General features: G+C 46.5%; 1 protein-coding gene across 1 annotated transcript in view; it reads right to left on the reverse strand.

The window, feature by feature from the left end:
* Positions 1 to 10,574, reverse strand: part of LOC147103139 (uncharacterized) — a 106,222-nt gene extending 95,648 nt beyond the window's left edge. Inside the window, exon 1 of the mRNA XM_085962474.1 lies at positions 10,399 to 10,574. The gene's annotated coding sequence lies outside the window, so the exon portion shown is untranslated. The remainder of the gene's footprint in view (positions 1 to 10,398) is intronic.
* Between the last annotated feature and the right edge of the window lie 14,901 nt (positions 10,575 to 25,475).

Here is a 25,475-nt window from a genome sequence, read left to right on the forward strand (position 1 = left end):
GCGTTTCCTATATTACAACAGTGACTACACGTCAAAGGCTGTAAAGTGCTTTGGGGTGTCCTGAGGTTGTGAACAGTGCTATATAAATAAAAGTCTTTCTTTCTTCTTTCTTACCTAGGATACCCACTGCCCTAAGATTGAGTAGCAGCTTTTCACATTGGACTTTATCGAAGGCTCACTGGATGTCCAGGTACACATCATAGGGGGTTCCAACATCCCCTTGGGATGTCAACTTTTAAAAACTTCAGAGACGTTTGTCATATAGGATCTCCTATATCTGGAACAATATTAGTTTCATATAGGTAATGACGTAAGAAAACTACTAGGCACTTGGTCTGAGTATTAAACAAGGCTTTAATCAACTGTTTCTCAACATGGAGACCTAGTTGTGTCCTTCACTAGTTCCTGGTAAAGAATGTCCTGCACAAGCTGGGCCCGTGCCTGAGTATTTATACTCTCCCTGGACAGCGCCACCAGCAGGCCACCCAGTATTATTATATAAGTCTTTTTCACATGAATGACAGGTAATACTCAAGTTTGATCCTAATGATTGATTCCATTATTATTAATGTAAGGTGAGCTTCTGGATAAGTTTAAATTACTTTGGTCCGCAGTGGTTTTCCTGGAACACAAGCTATGCAAGCAAAGACTTTGTTCAAGGCCCAAAGTTGACTCTGTGGATCCACCATGATTCCTGCCTAGGGTACCTATAAATGTCATGCTTTCTTCAGACTCAAACCGTTAAATGTTTGGACCTAAATTTGCCATGTGAGCAGGGCTCTTACATCAAATAATCCAGATAGTGATTCCCTTTAAAAAAAGAAAGAATTGCATTTATATAACACCTTTCACAATCCAATGTTCCAAAGCACTTCACAGCCAATGAAGGACTTTTGAAGTGTAGTCACTGTTCTAATGTAAGAAATGCTTTAGCTGGACTCCTGAAAGTTAAGTCTGCTCACTATGTCCGATATTGATTTCAATCTGCCTTGCTGCTGGGAGGGTGGAGGGAGTCCATGTTATTCCAAAAACAAGAAAGCGAAAAAGGAAAGTGGAGAGGCTTTGCCAAGGCAGCTATAGCGTAGCTAGAACAGAGAAGAAGTGATCAAACAATGGTGATCAATGGTTGTAGATCTCCGGGAGGACTGTCACACTTTCCCTTCTCGTCATTTTATTTCCTGTCTCTTTCTAGGCTTTTGTGGGGATAATGCTGTCCCAGAGTTATTTCTATGTATTATGGTGTAGAATAATGTTTTTAAAAATTACTAGTTGCTCTCCTGTGGCATTGCACACAGAGGGGTAAATCTTGACTTTGTGTGGGAGTGTAACTTGTCCAATGCAAATAAAAATGGGAGAGAAATAAAACCGGCTGCTGATTCACTATCTACCCCAAGGAGTCACGGCCAAGTGTAGCTGAAGCACCATGAGAGGGCGGAGGGTAATTGGACCAGGGTATGTAGACATTTCTCTGCAGTACAGGCTAAGAAGCTGAGAGACACAAGGCTGAGGCCCTACAGTGTCGCCTTTGGTGGGAGGGTGTCATTACAGTGTGACAAGTTTACATAGGCATTATAAATGTGGATTTGGAATTTATTATAAGAAACATTGACACAGAAAGATGTCAAAAACAAGACAACAGGAAGTAAGGTTTTGTGGACAGGATGGGCAGGCAGACATAACATTTCTAATATATATTGTAGACTTTTTTTCTCCCGAATTTTTTTCTCCTCCCCTCCTCTCCTGAAGTAATTGACTCAATGCCAGGGTATGGTTCCATAAGCACAAAGCACCCTCTGGTACCTCACCCACGTGACCATTATCCATGCATGAACTTTGACAGTGATTGCCAGCCGGCTATTCAACTGTGGGGCATCACATTTAAACCGGTTCCTTTCCTCTCCATGCAAATGCATTTCTGATCTGGGTCGCCCAGACAGTGATCAGGAGTGGGAAGCCTAGCCCATTTTCTCTTCCCTAACCTTAGCAGTATGAATGTGTAGCCCTTAACAGCCACCCTGACTGAAATATAACACACACTGGGGTTAGACCTGGGACCATCCTCTGTATGGCTCATCTGCTCCTTGGATAAATTTGCTGAGCCATCGGGGGCGCACAGAGTACTTTTTAAGCATGTAATCCACAACTGGATCAGGTAGCCAAAGTAGTTAGTAAGTCTATTTTTAAAGCATAGGGTGTCCCTGAGCCATGACATAACAACTGGGGAGACCAGTTAACTCTCATTTCATGGAAATACTGTACCAATTAGCAGAAATGGCAAAGTCCGGTACATCTGCCTACCATCCTTGGGGGGACAGAATGGCTGATCGCTTTAAACAATGCTAGTGGATCAGGTGGCTACAACATACTTGAACCAAGGATAGCTGATGCATTATTCCAATGTCAGCTTGAGTATAACAAGGTTGCACTGTGGATGAGAACCTTGGTTGGCCTATTGCACAAGGTACTAACATAAGGACATCTAAAGCCACCGTAAGCTCACTGTTTTACAGAACGAGTTAGCATTGAAATTCGAAGAGACATTGCAAAACTAGGACTGGGTTGCTCCAGAAACCAACAACAGCAACTTGCATTTATATAGCACCTTTAACGTAGTAAAACGTCCCAAAACATTCCTGTCGTACAACAACATTTTTATAATATGTTTACATAGGCAATGCAGTGATATAATCGATCGAGCCATTGGGCATTCTCCTGCTTACAAGGCAGGTAAATTATCCGACACATTACCAGAAAGGCCCAGGTTCAATCCCTGGTCAGGGCTGTAGTCGATTGACCTCAGCCAGTGTAGCACTGGAAGCAGCCGCGACTTCCCATAGCTACATAAGGGGAAATCAGCCACGTTTCTTGCTTCTGATCGCAGTCCAGTGACCATCAGTGAGATGTTGAATGAGAACAGAATGCAATGCTCCCCACTCAAAACAGTTTGCCAAACCTCAAGTATCTGGGATCACATATGAAAAACGGGCCGCTTGGGCGAGGGATTGGAAAACTGCTGTTTTCCTGTGGAATCATACCCCAGCATCGGCTGTTGCCTTCAGGAGAGGGGCAGTCAGGGTAGAAGATTGGAGGGGCGGGGAATAATTGATAGGCACAATAAAGAACATTAAAACATGTGGCTCATATGACCAGTTAAATGCACTTTAATATTGGGTGTTTGAGTTGCAGTTCAAATGCACTTCATCTAATACTGTAACGGGTACGTGAGCTGTTTGTCAAATGCAAATATCAGAGGTTGTTTACTTGCTGTACAGTAGGATTGCTCAAGCTCAGATTTATTTATTTTTCCTCCTGAATCCTCCGGGAATTTCAGTTGCTGTGAAGCTGCCGTGAGTACAATAGACTGAAAAATATGATATCATCACCCATGGCAGCAATAACAGGTCACAGGAGGCCTGGGGAAAAGCTCCGTCACTATGGCAACCACTTCTGCAGGCCTGATAGCCTTTCCTCCCCTTGTGCAGGTGTCTTTGTAAACTAATCCAGGCCCCAGACCTGGGAAGTGTCAGTTCCGTTCCTCACTCTGACAGCTGGTGAGAACTCTTTCTTTCCATTTCAAATTTACATCTAGATGTTTAAAACCACTGACGGCCAGTCCTAAAATGAACAGTAAATTATGAAAAACTGCGAACAATTAACATTTTAGCCTTTGATCGGTTCTCATTTCTGCCCTCCTTCAGTTCTTTTCCACGCTGATTATTAACGGGTATGTTCAAAGGTTCAATATGTAGAGGAAGCACACTGGGGACTAATAGTTTATGGAAAATAAAGCACTAACTGGCACTCGTGAGTAATGTGGCCCCAACAGAAGTGGTTTGTTTTCTGTAAATCACCAGTCCCAAAATATTGCCTATTTATATATATTGTATGGAGCCCTTTTCATACACTTTAGAATGCCACTTTTTAGATGCACTAATTATTGGCTGTGGAGGGATTCACCAGTGATGTGGTCCTAAAAGTGTCTTGGGCATTCATTTGAGGCTAGAGTTTAAGAACAAGGGCAGCATCTTCTCTCTTTCTATGGGGCCATTTGAGGGATTGGTTTTCAGCTTCATGTGTAGGACAGGACAGCAGCCATTTTGTTGGGCAGCATTATCCTAATAACACCTGTTGTTTTTGATACAATCGGTGGGCGTGTGATTAATTGCGTGATGCTCCTGCACAAGAAAAATGTTCCATCGCTAGCTTGGAGGAAACATAAACTGGCGGGCGTAACCCATTGCAAAGGTCGCACACATTGTGCAAAGAAATTGCTCAAAGTAGCTGCTACTCGCACCAATGGAAATAAGTATTTGATATGCAGGGGAGTCTTCATAAACTCAAAACTGGTTTTTCAAGAAATCTCCTCTACTAATCAGCATTACACTCCGACCAGGATTTCTATAAGCTGGAGATAAAAACAAGTGAGTTGCAAATCCTTGTACCACAGCTTATTGAACAATTCATTCAGCAACTCAAATCAGAACAAAACAGCAGAAGGTTGTGTTTCACACCAACAGAATTAGACCTTTAAATGCATTGGGGTGGACTTTGATTTTGTGCGATAGTGTAAAATGGGTGATAGCAAATCGGCAGCCCATTTTACAGATCTCCCAATTTTTATCAATCAGGAGAGATGTAAAACGGGCAGCGAATTCGCTGTCACTCGTCTTATACTATCGCACCAGCTCAAAATTTATCACCCTGCTTTCTGTGGGTGAAAGCTGGTAGCAAAAGTAATTATTTGCATTGCTGTTCAGAACAGGGTAACATTTTCTGCTTGGTTAGGGAATTCTATGCAACAGGAATGAATGAGAATTGCTTTATGGCACAATGTAGGCTTCATCCCCTCCAGTTCTTTTATGTAGGCCTCTGTAGACAGTGAGATTTTGCGACCTGGACTATTGGTGGGAAAGCCTCAATTTAACTTTCTTATTTAAAGCAACACTGATTGGAAGATCTAGAATTGAGTGTCAATGGGCTATTGAACTTGGGGCCTATCAAACCAAGACTGAGCTAGGCCTCAACTAATGCCATACATGCACTTTTGGGTCTGAGTCAGAAGGTTGTGGGTTCAAGTCCTACTCCAGGGACTTGAGCACATAAATCTAGGCTGATACTGCAGTGCAGTGCTGAGGGAGTGCTGCACTGTCGGAGGTGCCATCTTTCGGATGAGATGTTAAACCGAGGCCTCGTCTGCCCTCTCAGGTGGATGTAAAAGATCCCATGGCACTATTTCGAAGAAGAGCAGGGGAGTTATCCCCGGTGCCCTGGCCAATATTTATCCCACAACCAACATCACTAAAACAGATTATCTGGTCATTATCACATTGCTGTTTGTGGGAGTTTGCTGTGCACAAATTGGCTGCCGCATTTCCCACAGTGACTCCACTTCTAAAAGTACTTAATTGGCTGAAAAGCGCTTTGAGACGTCCGGTGGTCGTGAAAGGCGCTATATAAATGCAAGTCTTTCTTTTAACAGTCACTGAATGACAATCAGAAGCTGGTGCCATGGCTGAAATTAACTGATCCACCATCGACTGTGATTAAACACAAGACTTTCCTGGCTTTATGCTCAGCACCACACTATCCAGTGCTTTTATTCATTGACTCAAAAGTCTTCAAAAAGAATATAATTGGTAGAATTGATGATATATCTGACCACTTCATGTGTCACAGATCCTTTTCTTTATGCAAATTCCCACTTTTGTTTCCCATTCCATTCCAGCTAATGCCTTGAAATTGTGATCTTTAATTATTAGCACTCAAATATTTGAAGTTTCTTTCTCTGCTAGTTCAATGGAGGTGTTAATGCATTTGTTTTGCTTTAAGCAAATTAGCACCTCTCTGATAGTAGCGGACAAATGCATTTCAAATGAACATTTCGGAGCCAGTTTTAACTGCCTCTGCCTGGTGTAAAGGTGCAGTATCAGGCTGGAAATGGTGTCGGGTCACTCACCTCCTGCCTCATTTCTGCTGGCCCCCCAGTCGCTGCCATCTCGGGTAGGGCCTGGAGACGGGCGGCTGCAGAGCTTGCCTGGGAGGCCACTTTTAATATGGATATTGGGGTTCTATGACATACATTGGACCCTGATTGCAATTTTGAGCTTAAAAATGGAGGACGTATGCACAGCGCACGCTCTGCTCACTTGTAGCAACGTGAACAGCCAAACCAGTGGTCCTCAAAGAGACCGCTGAAAACCATGCAAACAATGGCCCAAAGAAATGTTTAGCTTTTATTTTTGTGAGGCCATGAGAACCAGTAATGCTCCTCCTTACAAAAATACTCCAGCTTGATGTTGGCTTTTAAGTACCTGCCTCCCCCCCAGCAGCAACCCCCCCCAACCAAAGCTCTCATCGCCAGATGGCTCCGTGTAGCTGCTGGCTGATGTCCATCCTCCTCAACCGGTTAGCTGCCTCAGAGTGCTGGCTTGATGCTTGCAGCTTGCCGGCTGCATGCGGACGAGACCCAAGCCTCAAAATGGCTCAATCCTAACGACAGCTACGACGGGCGGGGCGGGGGCCGCACTCCACGTGCTGACCACCCATTGTGCAGCTAAACTGAAGGGCGGCTCTTGTAAACTTAATATGTTGGCAGTCAAAGAGTCCAAATTCAAGGCACAAGACTCTCACAAAAAGCCTTAACAACAATTGCACTTATATGACGTCTTTAGCTTAAGAAATGTCTCACGCGCTTCATAAATTTGTGTAAGGAAAACAGACGCTGAGTCAGAAGAAAGAGATTTGGAGGGGTGACCAAAAGCTTGGTCAGGGAGGACTTCCAGAGAGTGGGATTAAGTTGGCTGAAGGCGCTGCATTAATGGTCGGTCAATGGGAGGGGGCTGCATAGAACGCTAGAGGCAGAAGAATGGGACATTTGTAATGGGATATAGGGCTGTAGGAGATTGCAGAGCTAGGGTGGGGCAAGGCCAGGAACTTTACGTGGAACAGAATCCATGGGACACAGTTTTGGACAAATTGGAGTTTATGGAGGATGAGAGCCCAGCAAGGAGAGTGTTGGAGTTGGAGTTGAGTCTGGAAGCGACACAAATGAGTAAAGGTTTCTGCACCAGAGGTGCTGAGGTAGAGGGAGCGGTAAATAATGTTGAAAAGGTGAAAGTAAGTGGTCCTATTGATGGGTAGGATGTGGTGTTAAAAGCTCAGCTCGGGGTCAAACAGGACATTCAGATGATGGATGGTCTGATTCAGCCTAACAGTGTTGCAGGGGAGGAGGAAACAATCAGGGACAAAGGACCGAAGTTTGTCATGGGGACTGAAGATGTTAGCTTCAGTCTTCCCAGTGTTGAGCTGGAGGACTCGTCAAAGACTTGTGATGTCAGGCAGGCATTCTGACAGCACTGAGGCGGTCGAGGGGGTCGACAGAGGTGGTAGGAAGGTAGAGCTTATCGACCATGGCTGGACAATTTATCCACATTTGTGGGTGTTGTCGGTGCTATCCTGCTTCTGTCGGTGCTGCAGGCCAAGTCCTCCTTTCTCCCGGTGGAAGACTGCTCAACCACCCAACTGAAATTGGCAATTTGCTAGCCAGGAAAATATGGGGAGCCATTGTAAACTGGGATTCGAATCCAAATCTCCCTAGTCACACATAAAATGTACTACACAGAATGTACCCTCATAGAACTTGCCCTCTGTTCAAAGCATAAAAATAGAAAACATTTTTCTCAGCAGATGGTCACATTTCAAAAAAATACATTGGAGTCAACTTATTTTTGTCCACATAACGTCAGACATGCAAGTTTCTGTGTCACACTTTAATAAAAAGAAAGCCAGTCATTTCCTGTTGGTTTACTCTTACCTCTAATTACCTCAGTAGCTGCCTAATAGCAATTAGCTTATAACTGACCTCAGCAATTCAAAAGCAATTAGACCACAGAGGGACATAACAATGCTTTTTCTCTTTAATTCATTCTCGGGATGTGGACGTCGCTGGCGAGGCCGGCAGTTATAGCCCATCTCTAATTGCCCTAACAAAGTGGTGGTGGGTCTTCTTTTTGAATCATTGGCAGTTTGATACAATTGTCTGGTTTGCCAGGCCACTTCAGAGCGCAGCTAAGAGCCAACCACGTTGGTGTGGGACTGGAGTCATATAGAGGGCAGACCGAGTAAGGACGGCAGGCTTCCTTCTTTAAAGGACCTTTGTGCACCAGTTGGGTTTTTACAACAACCCAAAAGCTTCCTGGTCACTTTTACTGATACCAGCTTTTTATAAAACAGCTTCTTGTAAAACAGCAAATGTTCCAGTTCACCATGAGCAACACCATGGAGATTTGCCAGTATATTGTAATAGAGCGGTATTCTAATAAAATTACTAATGCAACAACACCAAGCCAATAAACAGAACCTGGAAGTGAGCAGGTGCTTTTACTTGTTTATCTGTCCCTCTCTGGTACAATAGCGTAATGACTGTGATACTGGACTAGCAACCAAGTGATGTCACATCCCACCGTGGCAAGTGGTGAAATAATTCAATAAATCTGGTCATTTGTGGCACATGGCACAGGGGAGGGGAGGAAGCGACCATGAAAGCTGCTGGTTTGGTGTCAAAACCCAACTGGCTCACTAATGCTCTTTAGGGAAGGACTCTTGCCACCTCTATCTGCTCTGGCATACGTGTGACTCCAGTTCCCTCTGAAGTGGTCTGGAAAGCAATTTGGTTACAACAGGGATGGGCAATAAATGAAGCCTTTCCGGTGTTGCTCACATTCTGAGAATAAATAAAAGCAAATCTGTGAGATTGTCAGTTTGTCTTGGAATTACTCAATGAATACAGTCGGTCCTGTAATGACCACTAGCACAGAAGCCCTACCCTGATGCGAGTCTCTCCACTATTCCCACACACCACCCAAGGCCATTTCCCAATTTCCATTGTGTGTAGTGTAGAGAGACATGTTGAATTTTTGGTTGTGCTTTGGGACACTGAGCATTGGTCATCTGCAATATATACTCCTCTAAAACAATTTTATAAGAGGAATGAAAAAAGAGCGGCCTGCAAATTAGTCAATGCATGAAGTACAGCCTCATTTTCTATTGCTTAGAAAAAGATTGGCACTTGTAGCTCATGTCCACAAAATGGTGCCTTGAAGATTCGAATCTTGCAGGTGTCCCGCAATGACCTACAGATGTGAACAACCTACTGGGAAATTAAATTTCGCTTCTGACTTTCCACCTCTCCCCATGTCAGGAGGAGGAGGTTTCTGATGAAATAGGACCTCATTTCCACTCTGTACCATCCCAAATGTCTGCTATTTAAATAAGGACCAACGACTCAATGAAAAACTTGCTGTGACACTGATCCACATTGCAATTGCTATTCTAGTTAATATGCACAAATGGAAGGGAAAACAATCCCGAAAACTAGCAAGTGAAACCTTTACAAGAATATCACTGGAAAGCTGGCTGAAAATCATGTAATAGATACCAGAGCGGAGATGAGGAGAACTTTTTTTATGCTGAGAGCTGTTATGATCTGGAATGCACTGCCTGAAAGGGTGGCAGAAGCAGCTTCAGTTGTAACTTTCAAAAGGGAATTGGATATATGCTTGAAAAGGCAAAATTTGCAGGGCTATGGGGAAAGAGCAGGGGAGTGGGACTAATTGGATCACACTTTCAAAGAGCCGGCACAGGCACGATGGGCTGAATGGCCTCCTCTGTGCTGTATGAATCAACGAATAGATCTTACTGACCAGACAGATGGGTTACATCGCACTTGAACATTATACATCGATTTTGCCTTCAAAATGAGCACATACGCAGTGAGTGTTTCGTCACATCTGTCTCACAATGAAGCACATCTATTCTGCTGCCTTGTTCAACGAAACACAGGTTAGATGAAAGTTACCAAAGCTAACCGCAATATCAAATCAGAGGAGACAGAAACAATTGAAGAAGTCATTTATACTCAGATGGAAGGTAGGAAATATACAGCAGTCAAAAGGTTCATGGCTAAAGCAACAGACAGCCAAACAGGTTTGGAGTTACACTTCAGCAGTACAGTGATTTTTAAAATGCTATTAATTTCTGAGCAGCCTAACCTCCCTCTACCTGATAGTGGAGAAGTGTCTGCAGTTATTCCAAACAGATCTCATTTTATTGTTAATCTTTCTGATTAAAAAAAGACAAGAGAGATCAGCAGCAGCTGGCACACACAGATCCCTCCACTCTCTGCTCCAGTCACCGATTCTAAACTTCAAATCTTTGCAGCAATGATGATCAACAGTGAGTGCCTCAGTAATCATGCAGTAAGACACCCCCACAAACCATTAATGTGAAATTCAGCTCACAAGTCTGCAATTCTAATCACGTAGGTCTCCCTCTAGTCAAATTATCATTTGCTTTAAAAGCCCTAAAATGCACACAAAGTAAAGAATTTCATAAACTTACCCTGTGTTCTTTAAACAAATCAGTAGCTGTAGGTTTCAGTCAAAATCACAGTGAAATATGGAAATTGCGTTAAAGCCTACAGGCTTTTAGCTTGATGCTGGTGTGTGCTGTGGAGGTGGAGTGGTTGAGAGTCGTGCAGGTAATTATTCCCCCTGTCTCTTTAGTGTCGGGCGAGTGAATCTAATTGAACAAAAGTACAGGAAGTTCTCACCTGCAGCTCATACCAATTACACAGCTCCTTCTGATTGGTGCTCACCTTGCATTAGTGATAGGGATGGTTCACGCACTGCAATGTCATGAAAGAAAAGTCCACTACTCACCGAGTCGATTTTTTTAAATTTCAGCTTCAGGAAGTGGCAGGTAGAAGGTGGCCATGAGATGGTGAAAGTATATAATTAACAAGGATGAACAGTATAATACGCAAAGTAATCCAATGAGGATTAGATTGTCCACCTTATGAACCCGAAGGACAAGAAACTATGTAGGCCAGCATTACGAATGAATGATTTCGCACGTTCCCCTACTCCAAAGTTGCCCCAGGCAGTTTTCAATTCTTAGACTTCAGGGCTCAGTATTATTTCTTGGGCTTATTGTTCTTCAGCCGGCTACTCAATCCCAATCTTTCTCAGGACTGCAATATTATGGAACTCCCTCACTTGCCTACTTAGAGTCATAGAATCATAGAAATTTACAGCACAGAGGGAGGCCATTTGGCCCATCATGTCTGTGCCGGCCGACAAAGAGCGATCCAGCCTAATCCCGCTTTCCAACTCTTGGTCCGTAGCCTTGTAGGTTACGGCACTTCAAGTGCATATCCAAGTACTTTTTAAATGCGATGAGGGTTTCTGCCTCTACCACCCTTTCAGGCAGTGAGTTCCAGACCCCCACCACCCTCTGGGTGAAAAAAGTTCTCCTCAACTCCCCTCTAATCCTTCTACCAATTACTTAAAATCTATGCTCCCTGGTTATTGACCTTCCGTACTTCAGTTTCTCCTTCTCCCTACAATCTTCCAGCATTTAAAATCCAAAGTTTGATATTATTTAATCATCACTTCCTGATTTACTACATCTTCACTTGCATGTTTTTTAAACTTTGATTGTGGCCTTATCTCAGCAACTTAATAACTCAATAAAAACAATAACATGGTACATTCCTCCCTTCCTCTCCCTACCCCTCCAGTCTGCTCGAGCATTTTTTTGGCAGATTCACCTGGTTTAAATCACTGTCCTCAGGAATTTCTGGATCAGGTTAAGTAGCGGCTATGCCAGTATAGTTGTATGTGGTACATTGGAGGGAATGGGATTGGTGGTGCTTATGTGCTTCCATAAATAGTACTATTGCCTTCACAATACTGTCCCAGCATCCTCCGTGCTGTGAAACTGGTTTATTCTAAGTAACTGACTGGTTACAAACCGTGGGGAGGTTGAGATACCCCTTTCCTTATTAGGAGAGATTGGGTCGATTAGGCTTATATTTGCTGGAGTTTAGAAGAATGAGAGGGGATCTCATTGAAACTTATAAAATTCTAACAGGACTAGACAGACTAGATGCAGGAAGTATGTTCCCAATGGCGGGGGAGTCCAGAACCAGGGGTCACAGTCTAAGGATAAGGGGTAAGCCATTTAGGACTGAGATGAGGAGGAATTTCTTCATCCAGAGAGTGGTGAACCTGTGGAATTCTCTGCCACTCAGGGCAGTTGAGGCCAATTCATTAAATATATTCAAGAAGGAGTTGGATATATTTCTTGAGGCTAAAGGGATCAAGGGATATGGGGAGAAAGCAGGGACAGGGTACTGAATTTGGATGATCAGCCATGATCTCATTAAATAGCGGAGCAGGCTTGAGGGGCCGAATGGCCTACTCCTGCTCCTATCTTCTATGTTTCTTTCAATAAGGAAGAGTAGCATTCAAAACAAGAGGCATGTAGTAGCCAAGACAGGAACTTGGAAGGACATCGAGGGTGACAGTGGACTCAAAGGTACATGTGGTGGGAGGGGGGTGGGGGTGGAGGAACAGGAGGAGAAAATTTGGCGACATTTCTCCAAAGCACAGTAATAGTAGTTGTGCTTCATGTAATTTGATTTGATCATCTGTCCCTATAAAATTCAATTCCATTCCTAACCAGATATGTAGGATCTATTTCTTTTTTAACTGGGTGCTCTGGATCGCCAACCTTAGCGAATTCCAGCAAGTTTACTTTTGGGTTGCAGCTGTTTGTGCGAGACCTGCATGTAAGGTAGCGGTACCACTCGCGTGGGTCTCGCTCAATATAAAGGCAAGGTTAAAAGAAGACAATGGCACCTCAGTTTACAATAGCAGACCCGAGGTGGGGCATCTGCAAGAAATGACAGTTTTATTTTGTTCAGCAATTGGGCTCTGTGGTGGAGTAGCCTGCTGACATTCACTGTGTGGGCCACATAGAAATGGTCATTTGGGTGAGTTACTGGAGAACTGCAAGCACTCATGGAACCACACCGCAACATAAACCAGAGGCTTCACACTTCACACTATCACAAGATCGCTTCGGGTGAAAAATACCCTTTAGTCCATTTGATTTCACCTGTCCAGAATACCAACCCTACCATCACCCCATTGCAGCATTTAGGCCTAGAAATTCGTCACGGGCGGTGATGCAAAGCGGGTGGTATCGGATCGCTCGCCCGTTACACGCAGCGTCTATTCAGTTCTATTACAGTCAATGGAGCTAAATATCAGGCACTGCGTATAACGGGCGGCCAATCCAATACCGCCCGTTTTACGCTACTGCCTGAGACGAATTTCTAGCCCTTAGTCTCTTGAGCCTGGCTCCAGCATCTGTTTCACTAATGTCAAAGTTCCAAAGCATACGTGAAGGGTCGTATATCGATAGTGTCCTCCCTGGTGAAAACAAACCTCCATGAGAGAGTTGTGGTGAATGGCTGTTTTTCGGTCTGGAGGGAGGTATGCAGTGGCATGTCCCAAGGTTCAGTACTAGGACCGCTGCTGTTTTTAATATACATTAATGACTTGGACCTGGGGGTACAGGGCACAATTTCGAAATTTGCAGATGACGCGAAACTTGGAAGTGTATTAAACACTGAGGAAGACAGTAATAGACTTCAAGAGGACGTAGACAGGCTGGTGGAATGGGTGGACACATGGCAGATGAAATTCAATGCAGAAAATTGTGAGGTGAAGTGATACATTTTGGTAGGAAGAATGAGGAGAGACAATACATGCTAACTGGTACAATTTATAGGGGGCGCAAGAACAGAGAGACCGGAGGGGTGTTTGTGCACAAACCTTTGAAGGTGGCAGGACAGGTTAACAAAGCAGTTAATAAAACACATGGGCCTAGAAATTCATTATAGCCACTTTTGGGGCGGTAAAGTCGGGCGGCCGCTAAAGTTTGCGCCCGGCGCAAATTCGAGGCCACTTCCCCGATATTCATTAGCTTCGCCCTAAGAGTTTGCTCGAGCGCTAAAACTGGCGATGCACGCCTCTCCTTAGGCGCTAAGCCGGAGGTGCTGAGCGATAGCGCCGAGGCCGGGCGGAACGCAGGTGCGGCCATTTCTTGATTGACAGCAGACACCCTGGCGCCGGCCAGCTCTTAAGGGGGAAGGGTCGACTTGGTCTGCTGCCACGCCCTGGATAGTGGAGCCCTGCAGCTAGGCCTGAACACTGCTGCTGGACCCAAATAGCGCCTGAAACCATGGAGAAGGCCCGTGAACGAGCGCAGCGCTTCTCAGAGATGGATCTGAGGGTGCTGGTTGGTGCTGTGGAGAAGAGACGCCATATTTTGTTTCCGGACAATGGCAGGAAGCCGCCGGCCCGTGTCTACAGAAGAGCCTGGAGGCATGTCGCCACCAAGGTGTCATCCAACAGCGAGGTCCCCAGGAGCGGTGTCCAATGCCGCAAAAAGCTGAATGACCTCGCCAGGATTGTCAGGGTGAGTACCCTTTCCAGTGTCCTCCTCATCCTTGCATGTGCACCTCACATTATGGGCAAAGGGACCTGAAAGCCCTAATGGCCAGCCCTCATGCAGCAGCTATGGGACACTCATGAACATCAATTGCACATTGTGCACTTAACACACTGGCCAGGCTATTCGACCATGGGAGGCAGTGCACACAAGATCAGGGCTACACAATTCACAATTCACAATTCAAATCGCTTTATTGGCATGATAAGTTACATCCTATGTTGCCAAAGCATCAAAATACATTTATGGTTTAGCACATAAACGCAGTTCTATTCATACAGTGTATAAACAGGTATATCCCTGAGTGTATAAATATACATTCGCATTGTTTATATATATTCTTTTCTTAGTTTACTGGTTGTCCCTCTGTTCATGGCAAGCTGTAACATAGTGTGCCGCCAGTGTTATACAGCTTCTCTCCTCTCCCAGTAGGAATGGGAGTTTTTGGTTGTCATTCAGATTTCTGAAATCAGGGCATATTTGTGAGAATTTTTGGTAGAAATTCTCCCTGATGCCCTGATATTTTCCGCAGGCTGTGAGGAAGTGCATCTCTGTCTCCACTACTCCCTGACTGCAGTGAGAGCATATCCTGTCTTCTCTTGGTAGCCTGGTCTGCCTGTGTCTGCCTTTTTCGATCGCTAGGCTGTGTTCGCTAAGTCTGTACCTTGTCAAGGTTCTTCTCAGTTTGTTATCCTTTACCATGGTCAGGTAATCAGCTATGTTGTATTGTCTGTTTAGGGCCAAGTAGCAATTGAGTTTGCTTTGGGTTTTTGTTGTTTCTGCCCAATATGTCAGATATTTTTCCTTTTGCTTAGCGACGATTGTGTTGGGTCGAATTCTTTGTGTTACCCTGTCACTGTCCTGGGGCTGGTTATTGTTAGTATTGTTAGTAGTTACTTCACTGAGTCCCAGGACTAGTTGACTGAGGGTATTCTTCTTTATGGTCAGCTCTTGGCATTTCAGGGCGTCGTAGTCAGGCTATTCGACCATGGGAGGCAGTGCACACAAGATCTGGGCTACACACTGTACTTAGAGGCCGTCCTTTCTCTTGCAGGCCAAGCTGGCCAATAATAAGAGGAGCCGGAATGCAACCGGGGGAGGCGGCCCCCAGATCCAGCCGCTCACCGAGCTGCAACATCGCGTGGAGCGCATCATGGGTGCCCGGGTGATTGGCCCCGTTGCATCTGGAGATGCCGACCCTGTTCTGGGCACCAATGGTAAGGACATCACCTTTTGGACCTCTCTCGTCCCACTTGCGCATCAGATCTACATCCTTTGCCACTGTCCGACCAATGCGCTGAATGCCACCACTCATGCATCCCTCGCCGACGCCCTCTCCTCACTCTAAAGCTACTCTTGTGCCTTCCTGCTTTCAGATGGTGAGGAGGAGGTCCCTGAAGTTGCCAGTGACAGCCCCTCAGAAGAGGAGGAGGAGGAGGAGCAAGAGGAAGGCAGCCCATCAGGGGAACCCTCAGCCGTGGCAACCCATGCCAATGTAGGGGACACGTCTTCCCTGGAGGGGAGCGTGGGGGAAGTGTCGGAGGGGAGGGTAGCTCCTGGGACCAGCGGCCTGCAGAAACGCGGGAGGGGGGTGGAAGCTCAGCGGCCTTCTCCCCAGAGGGGGGAAGGGTCGGAGGGGAGTCCAATTGCTGGGCCCAGCGGCGTCCAGCAATGCAGGAAGGGTCGGCCAGCTCGGCGGCCTTCTCCCCAGAGGGAGAGTCCGGCCTCCAGTCTGGAGACGGCCAACGCCGAGGAGATGCGCCGCATCGAGGACTTGTCTGCGGACTCGGAGCGCCGGCACACGGAGCTCATGGGGGTAGTGGCACGGTTGCCTGAGGCCATCGAGTCCCTGTCTCAGAGTGTGTCCGAGTTCGGGCCCTCAGAGGCCACCAGTCGGGCAGAATTCCGGGCAGATCAGGCAGCGAGTCGGGCGGAATTCGGGGCAGCTCTGGCAGCGACTGGCCAGGTGATCAGTGGTGCCGTGCAGTCACTGGCTGCTCTGATGCGGTCACTGAACAGGTCAACACGGGCACTCACTGCTGCCACACTCGCTGTGTCAGCCAGGCATCGCCAGGGCACCCGGCGCGCTGCAGCAGCACAGCGGTCTGTCCCTTGGCAGATTGGTGCGCATGCTGCAGTGCTGGCCCGGGCGAGTGCCAGTGTCTCAGGCGACCAGCGAGCACCTGCCATCCGCCAGTTTGCCCCCATTCCTCCAGCCGCCACTGCCACTCCCCCAGTGGAGCTGCCAGGAGCTGCTGCAGCGACTGATGTTGGCCAGCCACAGCTGCAGCATTCACCAGCCAGCCCCTCGATGGCCAGACGTCGTCTAGGCTGACCCCCAAGGGCATCTGCCGTCACGACATGTGCCCCTCAGGAGCCTGCCCCCAGCCTCGCAGCAGCCAATGGCCTCACTTTGAGGAGGAGCAGCAGGGCGGGCAGGGGCCACACAAAGATGCCCAAGGCATCGCCCTCGCGGGCCAAAAAGTAGAATGTGTGGGCAGTTGCGTTTGTTTTTTGAGGCCGAGAATTTGATGTTTGTTTTTTGAGGCCGAGAATTTGATGTTTGTTTTTTGAAGGCCGAGGATGTGATGTTTGTTTTTTACGAAGGCCGAGGATGACGGCCATTTTTGTTGCACTGTTTTGTTAATCCTCTCCAGGTTGTGGGAGCGAGTAATGTGTGTGAGTGTTTTTTGGGGGTTTCGTCTGTTTTTGGTTTTCATGTGGGAAGGGCCCTGAGTTTGTACAATAAACCATTTTATTTATTCACATTGTCCATGTTTGATCTTTGAAGTGTTTGTTGCCTTAACCGGCTGAGGGCTTGCGGAGCGGCTGCAATCATGTTCTTTCATTGGCACAAGCCATTCCCTGACAGGGGGCCTAGAAGTGACGGTCAATAAGCCGCCGACGGGCGGCCCTTGGACCTGCTGCCTCCCTCCTGGGCTGGTACTCCTCATCCTCCTCCTCCTCCTGCTCCTCCTCCTGCTCCTCCTCCTGAGGTGGTGGTCCAACGTGAGGTGGCAGTGCCTGAGTCCTGCGGATAGCCGGGTTGTGCAGCATGCAGCAAACGACGACGAATTGGGAGACTCGCTCCTGCGAATACTGGAGGGCTCCCCCGGAGCGATCCAGACAGCGGAACCGTTGCTTGAGGACGCCGATTGTTTGTTCTATGATGTTCCTAGTCGCTAGATGGCTCTCGTTGTATGCCTCTTCAGCAGGGGTCATGGGCGCGCGGAGCGGGGTCATGAGCCAGGTACACAAAGGATAGCCTTTGTCCCCGATAAGCCATCCTCTTGGAGGAGGCTGTGCCTGGAACATGTCAGCCACAGTTGTCTGTCGCAGGATAAAGGCATCGTGGCTGCTGCCTGGAAAGCGGGCATTGACAGCTAGGATGCGCTGCCTGTGGTCACACACCAGCTGTACATTGAGGGAATGGTAGCCCTTCCGGTTGCGGTAATCCTCGGCATGCTCCAGAGGTGCCCGCAAAGCCACATGCGTGCAGTCAATGGCGCCCTGCACCATGGGGAAGCCCGCTATTCTTGCAAATCCCACTGCACGCTGCTGCTGCTTGTCCAGGGTCATGGGGAAGGAGATGAATTGATGTCTCCTTCTGAAAAGGGCATTGGTCACCTGGCGGATGCAGCAATGCACGGCGAACTGGGAGATGTTAGCGATGTCCCCAGCAGCGGATTGGAAGGAGCCGGTGGCATAGAAGTTGAGAGCCACCGTCACCTTCACTGCCACCGACAGAGACGTCCTGCGCATCAGCTGTGGCTGCAGATCTCTCTGAAGCAGCCAGCAGATGTCTGCAACCACCTCCCTTCTGAATCGCAGCCTCCTAACACACTGCGCGGCAGACATGGTCAGATAGGAGGACTGCTGGTGGTATACCCTGGGTGGGTAAGGCCTCACTTGGCGACGCCTGTTGCCCCCTCTGCGTCTAGCCAGGGCTGCCACTCTCTCACGGCGTCTGTAAGCCCTTCCGGCATAAGGCTGAAACTCAGCGTTGGCACCCAATGCAGCCCCCATTATATGCTGGCAAACACTGAGATCTCAATGAAGGCAAAGATAATTGCTAAGCTCTGGCCTGAGCCAAAAATACCTGTCCTAGTGTTGGTCCAAAGCAGTAAGCTCTCCTCCTTGGTCTCTCTCCAAAAAACCGTTGCACAAGAGTGAATGCTGCAAAATGGCTGGCCTTTATAGTGCAGGGTAAGTGCCCTTTAAATTGCGCTCCCCGCGGCCCACCTCGGCTGTGTACCGTTCCACTTCACAGTCGTTAGGGCCGCCCGGCGCACAATGGGGCGGCGCGAGTGAAGTTCCGGTTCCGGGCGCACAAAGGGCGTTGCACGACGAAATGACGTCATGATCTGCGCGCGCAGCAGGGCACGCGCTAAGACTTTGCGCCGGCGCTAAATGTCTACTGAAGTTGGGGCGAGGCGCAGATCGCGCTGCGCCCGGGCGCTAAGCGCCTAGCGCTCGAGATCTACTCCTCCTAAGGCGCTAACGGCTGGCGCGCCCAACTGAATTTCTAGGCCATGGTATCCTGGGCTTTATAAATAGAGGCATAGAGTACAAAGGGCAGGAAGTGATGCTAAACCTATATAAAACACTAGTTTGGGCCCAGCTGGAGTATTGTGTCCAATTCTGGGAACCACACTTTAGGAAGGATGTGAAGGCTTCGGAGAGGGTGCAGAGGAGATTGCTGGAACGATTCCAGGGATGAGGGATTGCAGTTACGTGGATAGACTGGAGAAGCTGGAGTTGTCCTCCCTAGAGCAGAGAAGGCTAAGAGGAGATTTGATAGAGGTGTGTAAAATCTCAAAGGGCTTAGATAGATTAAATAAAGAGAAACTCCTTCCAATGGTTGAAGGGTCGATAATGAGAGGGCACAGATTTAAGATGATTGGCAAAAGACCAAAGGCGACATGAGGAAAAACTATTTTATGCAACGAGTAGGATTTGGAATGCGCTGCCTGGTAGGGCGGTGGATACAGATTCAATAGTAGCCTTCAAAAGGGAATTGGATAAATGCTTGAAGGAGAATAAATTGCAGGGATACAGGGACAGAGCGGGAGAGTGGGACTAACTGGATTGCTCTTCGAAAGAGCCGGCGCAGACTCGATGGGCCGAATGGCCTCCCTCTGTGCTGTACTATTCTATGAAACTATGAAGTAGTCATTTAAATTTTTTACTATCTCATGTTCCTGTTCCTCTTCATATTGAACTCCATATGGGTCCCTTAGAGTTTTGCTTTCCTCCATGACTTCCCTCCCAGTGTTATAATACGAGAATATTTTTTCTTCCATTATATTTTACATATTCTGCTATGCCCCTTTCCAGTTCCCCCTTGATACCTCAATCTCTGTTTGAACCTGCTGCTGTAAAAACCTTGAACTCAGCTCAAGGTCATCACTTTTCTCTTTACAAGTCTTCCTTTTTTCTTAATCTCTTTTAATTTTACTATTGATTGATTCGGAGCAATTTAAGTTACTTTGCTGCTATTGCACTTGGGTAACATTTGGCCCTGCATAAACTGTTTTGAAGGATGTTGTTACTTTTTTGAGTTTTTACACTAGATATTTTTTTGGGTTCAGTATCTCAGATCACTCCCATGGGACAGCCTTTGCTCCCTAGCACCCAGAATATACCCAACATCTCGGTCATTTTAGCAAGAACCCTTGACACTGTATTTCAGCACACAGCCAAATGAAGATGGCAAAAACAAACCATAGATTTACACTAATTATATACGTAACTGGCCTGGTCTTATTTATACAAAAGCAAAATCTGAAATAAAAACAGAAAATACTGCAAATACTCAACAGGTCAGGCAGCATCTGTGGAGAGAGAAACAAAGTTAATGGGCTGGATTTTGCCGGCCCTGGGAAGGCGGGTTGGGAGGCAGAACTGCCAGGAAAATGGCAGAATTTTGGGGTGGGTGCCCAACCCGTCTCCATGCCATCTTGCCAGGAGGCAGGTAACCATCACGCGCCAGGTCCCATCTCCTTGGAGGTGGGAAGGGATTAAACCCACTTAACTGCCTGTTAACAGGTAGTTAACAGGTAGATAAGAGCATTATCCCCATTTTGCCCACACAACTGCAGACTTTCCGAAGGCTCCGGAACCCGCCAGGGTCACCGAGGCGAGTAGTGGGTCTGCGGGGGTCAGAGGGGTCCAAAAGTGTGCTGTGGAGGTGAGTGATGGGTGCAAGTGTGGAGAGGTGAGTATCTGAGGTCAGTGGAAAGTGTTAGTAAAAGTGTACTTACCTTTGTTTCTTCCTGCAGGCTTCAATCGGTGAGTATGCGGAGAGTCCCGGATCTCCGTGGTAGAGATGACAGATGGCCGTTGCATTCTCCAATGCAACAACCATCTAATTTCTACAAAAGGAAGAAACATAAGAAACATAAAAAATAGGAGCAGGAATAGGCCACTTGGCCCCTCGAGCCTGCTCCGCCATTCAATAAGATCATGGCTGATCTTGGGCTCAAAGCCACTTCCCTGCCCGCTCCCCATAACCCTTCACTCCCTTATCTTGCAAAAATCTGTCTATCTCCACCTTAAATGTATTTAATGACCCAGCCTCCGCGGCTCTCTGCGGCAGAGAATTCCACAGATTTACGACCCTCTGAGAGAAGAAATTCCTCCTCATTTCAGTTCTAAAAGGGCGACCCTTTATTCTGAAACTGTGCCCCCGCGTTCTAGATTTCCCCACGAGGGGAAACATCCTCTCTGCATCTACCCTGTCGAGCCCCCTCAGTATCTTATATGTTTCGATAAGATCACCTCTCATTCTTCTAAATTCCAATGAGTATAGGCCCAGCTTGCTCAACCTTTCCTCATAAGTCAACCCCCTCATCTCTGGAATTAACCTAGTGAATCGTCTCTGAACTGCCTCCAATGCAAGTATATCCTTCCTTAAATAAGGAGACCAAAACTGTACGCAGTACTCAAGGTGTGGTCTCACCAATACCCTGTACAGTTGTAGCAAGACTTCCCTGCTTTTATACTCCAACCCCCTTGCAATAAAGGCCAACATTCCATTTGCCTTCTTGATTACTTGCTGTACCTGTATGCTAACTTTTTGTGTTTCGTGCACAAGGACCCCCAGGTCCCTCTGAACTGTAGCATTTTGTAATCTCTCTCCATTTAAATAATTTGCTTTTATTTTTTCCAGACGACACAAAGCTGGGTGGGAGGGTATGCTGTGAGTAGGATGTCGTGAAACTCCAGTACGATTTGGACAGGTTGGGTGATTGGGCAGAAACATGGCAAATGCACTATAATGTGGATAAATGTGAGGTTCTCCACTTTGGTGGCAAAAACAGGAAGGCAGATTATTATTTGAATGGCAATAGATTGGGAGAAGGGGAAGTGCAAAGAGACCTGGGTGTTCTTGTGCACCAGTCGCTGAAGGTAAGCATGCAGGTGCAGCAGGCGGTTAAGAAGGCAAATGGTATGTTGGCCTTCGTAGCAAGAGGGTTCGAGTACAAGAACAAGGATGTCTTGCTGCAGTTGTACAGGGCCTTGGTGAGACCGCACCTTGAGTATTGTGCGCAGTTTTGGGCGCCTTATCTGAGGAAGGACGTTCTTGCCATGGAAGGAGTGCAGCGAAGATTCACCAGGCTGATACCTGGGATGGCAGGAATGACGTATGAGGAGAGATTGTGTCGATTGGGCTTATACTCACTGGAGTTTAGAAGATTGAGAGGGGATCTCATCGAAACCTATAAAATTCTGTCAGGCCTGGACAGACTAGATGCAGGAAGGACGTTTCCGATGGCCGGGGAGTCCAGAACCCGGGGTCACAGTCTAAGGATAAGGGGTAAGCCATTTAGGACTGAAATGAGGAGGAATTTCTTCACCCAGAGAGTGGTGAACCTGTGGAATTCTCTGCCACAGAGGGCAGTGGGGGCCAGTTCATTAAATATATTCAAGAAGGAGTTGGATATATTTCTTAAGGCTAAAGGGATCAAGGGATATGGGGAGAAGGCAGGGACAGAGTACTGAATTTGGATGATCAGCCATGATCTCGTTGAATGGCGGAGCAGGCTCGAAGGGCCGAATGGCCTATTCCTGCTCCTATCTTCTATGTTTCTATGTATCCTGCCAAAGTGTATAACCTCGCACTTTCCCACATTATACTCCATCTGCCAAATGTTTGCCCACTCACTTAGCCTGTCTATATCCCTTTGCAGGTTCATTCAGTCCTCTGCACAACTTGCTTTCCCACCCATCTTTGTATCATCCGCAAATTTGGCTGCATTACAGTCGGTCCCTTCATCCAAGTCATTAATGTAGATTGTAAATAGTTGAGGACCCAGCGCCAATCCCTGTGGCACCCCACTAGTTACCGTTTGCCAACTGGAAAATTACCCATTTATCCCGACTCTCTGCTTTCTGTTAGTTAGCCAATTCTCTATCCATGCTGATATACTACCCCCAATTCTGTGAGCTCTTATCTTATGCAGTAACCTTTTATGTGGCACCTTATCGAGTGCCTTCTGGAAATCCAAATACACCACATCCACTGGTTCACCTTTGTCCACCCTGCTCGTTACCTCCTCAAAGAACTCCAGCAAGTTTGTTAAACATGATTTCCCTTTCATAAAACCATGCTGACTCTGCTTGACTGCATTATGGTTTTCCAAATGCCCTGCTACTGCTTCCTTAATGAAGGACTCCAGCATTTTCCCAATGACAGATGTTAGGCTAACTGGTCTATAGTTTCCTGCTTTCTGTCTCCCTCCTTTCTTAAATAGGGGTGTTACATTTGCGGTTTTCCAATTTGCTGGGACCTCTCCAGAGTCCAGGAAAATTTGGTATATTGTAACCAATGCAGCCACTATCTCTGCAGCCACTTCTTTTAAGACCCTGGGATGCAGGCCATCTGGTCCAGGGGACTTGCCATCTTTTAGTCCCATTATTTTACCAAGTACTATTTCCTTAGTGATAGTGATTGTCTTTAGTTCCCCTCTCCCTGTGGCCCCTTGATTATCCATTAATGGGATGTTGTTAGTGTCTTCATCAAAGAGGTTTGATGAGGTCTTGAATTTAAGAACTCATCAAACTACAGAGAATGTCACTGTTTGACAGCTTCACAGAGCTGTCAAACGATGATAATTCATCTGTCAAAAGTTTTTGACAGATGAAATGTCATACGTTGACAGTCTCTGTAACCGGCTTTCCCTTAATTGGCCTGCTAAGCCAGCTGGGTGGGCTTAACAAGGTCAATCAAGGGAAAATAGCGTGGGTTGGCCAGAAGTTGATGGAGGCGGGACTAAAACCCAACAAGTGGGAGTCCCGCCTCCAAAAGCTCCCCATTGGCAAAATCCAGCCCAACGTTTCAGGTCGATGGCCTTTCATCAGAACTGACCCTATTTATGATGGCTTCAGACTGATTCCTGAGCTAGGAAAATACTACAACAACAACTTACATTTATATAGTGGCTTTAAAGAAGTAAAACAACCCAAGTCACTTCACAGGAGCATAATCAGACAATAATTGACACCAAGCCAAAGAAGGAGCTATTAGGATGGATGACTAAATGCTTTGTCAAAGTCGTAGGTTTTAAGCTGAGTCTTAAAGGAGGAGAGAGAGGTGAAGAGCTGAAGAGGATTGGGGAGGGAATTTAAGAGTTTAGGACCTAGATGGCTGAAGGCACGCCCACCAATGGTGGGGTGAAGGAAGTGGTGGTGTGCAAGAGGTCAAAGTTGGAGCATTGTGGAGATCTTGGAGAGTTGTAGGGCTGGAGGAGGTTACAGAGATAAGGAGGGGTGAGGCCATGGAGGAATTTGAACTTGAGGATGAGACTTTTAAAATCAAGGCGTTGGTGGACTGGGACCCAATGTAGGTCAGCGAGCACAGGGGTGATGGGTGAACGGGACTTGGTGTGAGTTAGGATATGGGCGGCAGAGTTTTGGATGAGCTCAAGTTTATGGAGGGTGGAAGATGGAAGGCCGGCCAGGAGAGCTTTGGAATAGTCCAGTCTGGAGGTAACAAAAGCATGAATGAGGGTTTCAGCAGCAGCTGGGCTGAGGCGGGCGGAGACGGGGGATAGTACAGAGGTGGAAGTAGGCGGCCTTTGTGATGGATATACCCACACCAAGCTGCTCCTAGTTACAAAAAAAATAACCCCAGGCCTGACTCGAGTCTCCCTTTGATTCTCAAGGACAAAGATGTTCAAAATGGTGTTTGCCCAGTTACAGCTGACATTTACATTAGGGCATCCCCCAGCTTGTGTTTGCCTTGGTGAGTTGTGTGAAGGATATTTTTGGCTGTTTTGAGTAGAAGGTTGGGTTCATGTGCTCCAAGTCCCCAGAGTAGAAATAAAGCATTCTATGGAGGATGGAAAAATCAGAGGGCAAACCAACCTGCAGTGCTTCCGTCCACAATCTAGCAGCCTGCTATTAATCCATACGGATAAAAGGCTGGGAACAGGGAGCTGCCCGTGAATCAGCTGGGGAGAGCAGTGTGGTAAAGAGGGACTTCAAGAGATGAGAAAATAACACTCAGATATAAATAGCAAAAACCTGCTGGCAAATATTTTATACAAACTACTAATAATAATTCATTATAATTTTTAACTCCACGAGTGAGTTTTTCTTTTCAGTGTCTTTGTAATGAGTTTTCTATTTATTTTGTGATGTGTTTATACATTTTGCTCTTCATAACCCTGTGGTAAATTAGTTTCAGCCACTGGCAAGTATTCTCCTTTGAGTCCCAGCAGGATGTGTGAAAAGCTTGTCTCAAGTGACTAAATAGAAATAAACAATCAATTACATAAATTATTCTAGGGCAATGCCTGAATTTAGCATTGAAATGGTAGACAATCACTCTAAGCTATTCCAATAAGTCCTATTAGATATTCTTGGACGTTTTAGTTACATTTCACTGCCATTCTTCAAAATAATAGAACAATGATGTTTGTTGCTTCAGAAGAACATTTGAGTATTATCACATTTTAATTAATTATTGGCCAGCACACGAATGATATCTCAACTGTACTGATTGCATTTCCAATGTCTGTTTCCCTGACCAGATTCCCACTCATTTTGCTGAAAAGACCTAATTTAATTCTGCACATTGTATTCACCGACAATCAACAAGCTTTTAAAAC

The sequence above is a fragment of the Somniosus microcephalus genome, chromosome 20 (assembly GCF_052327205.1).
Source record: "Somniosus microcephalus isolate GS21.2 chromosome 20, FLI_Smic_1.0, whole genome shotgun sequence".
NCBI lineage: Eukaryota > Metazoa > Chordata > Chondrichthyes > Squaliformes > Somniosidae > Somniosus > Somniosus microcephalus.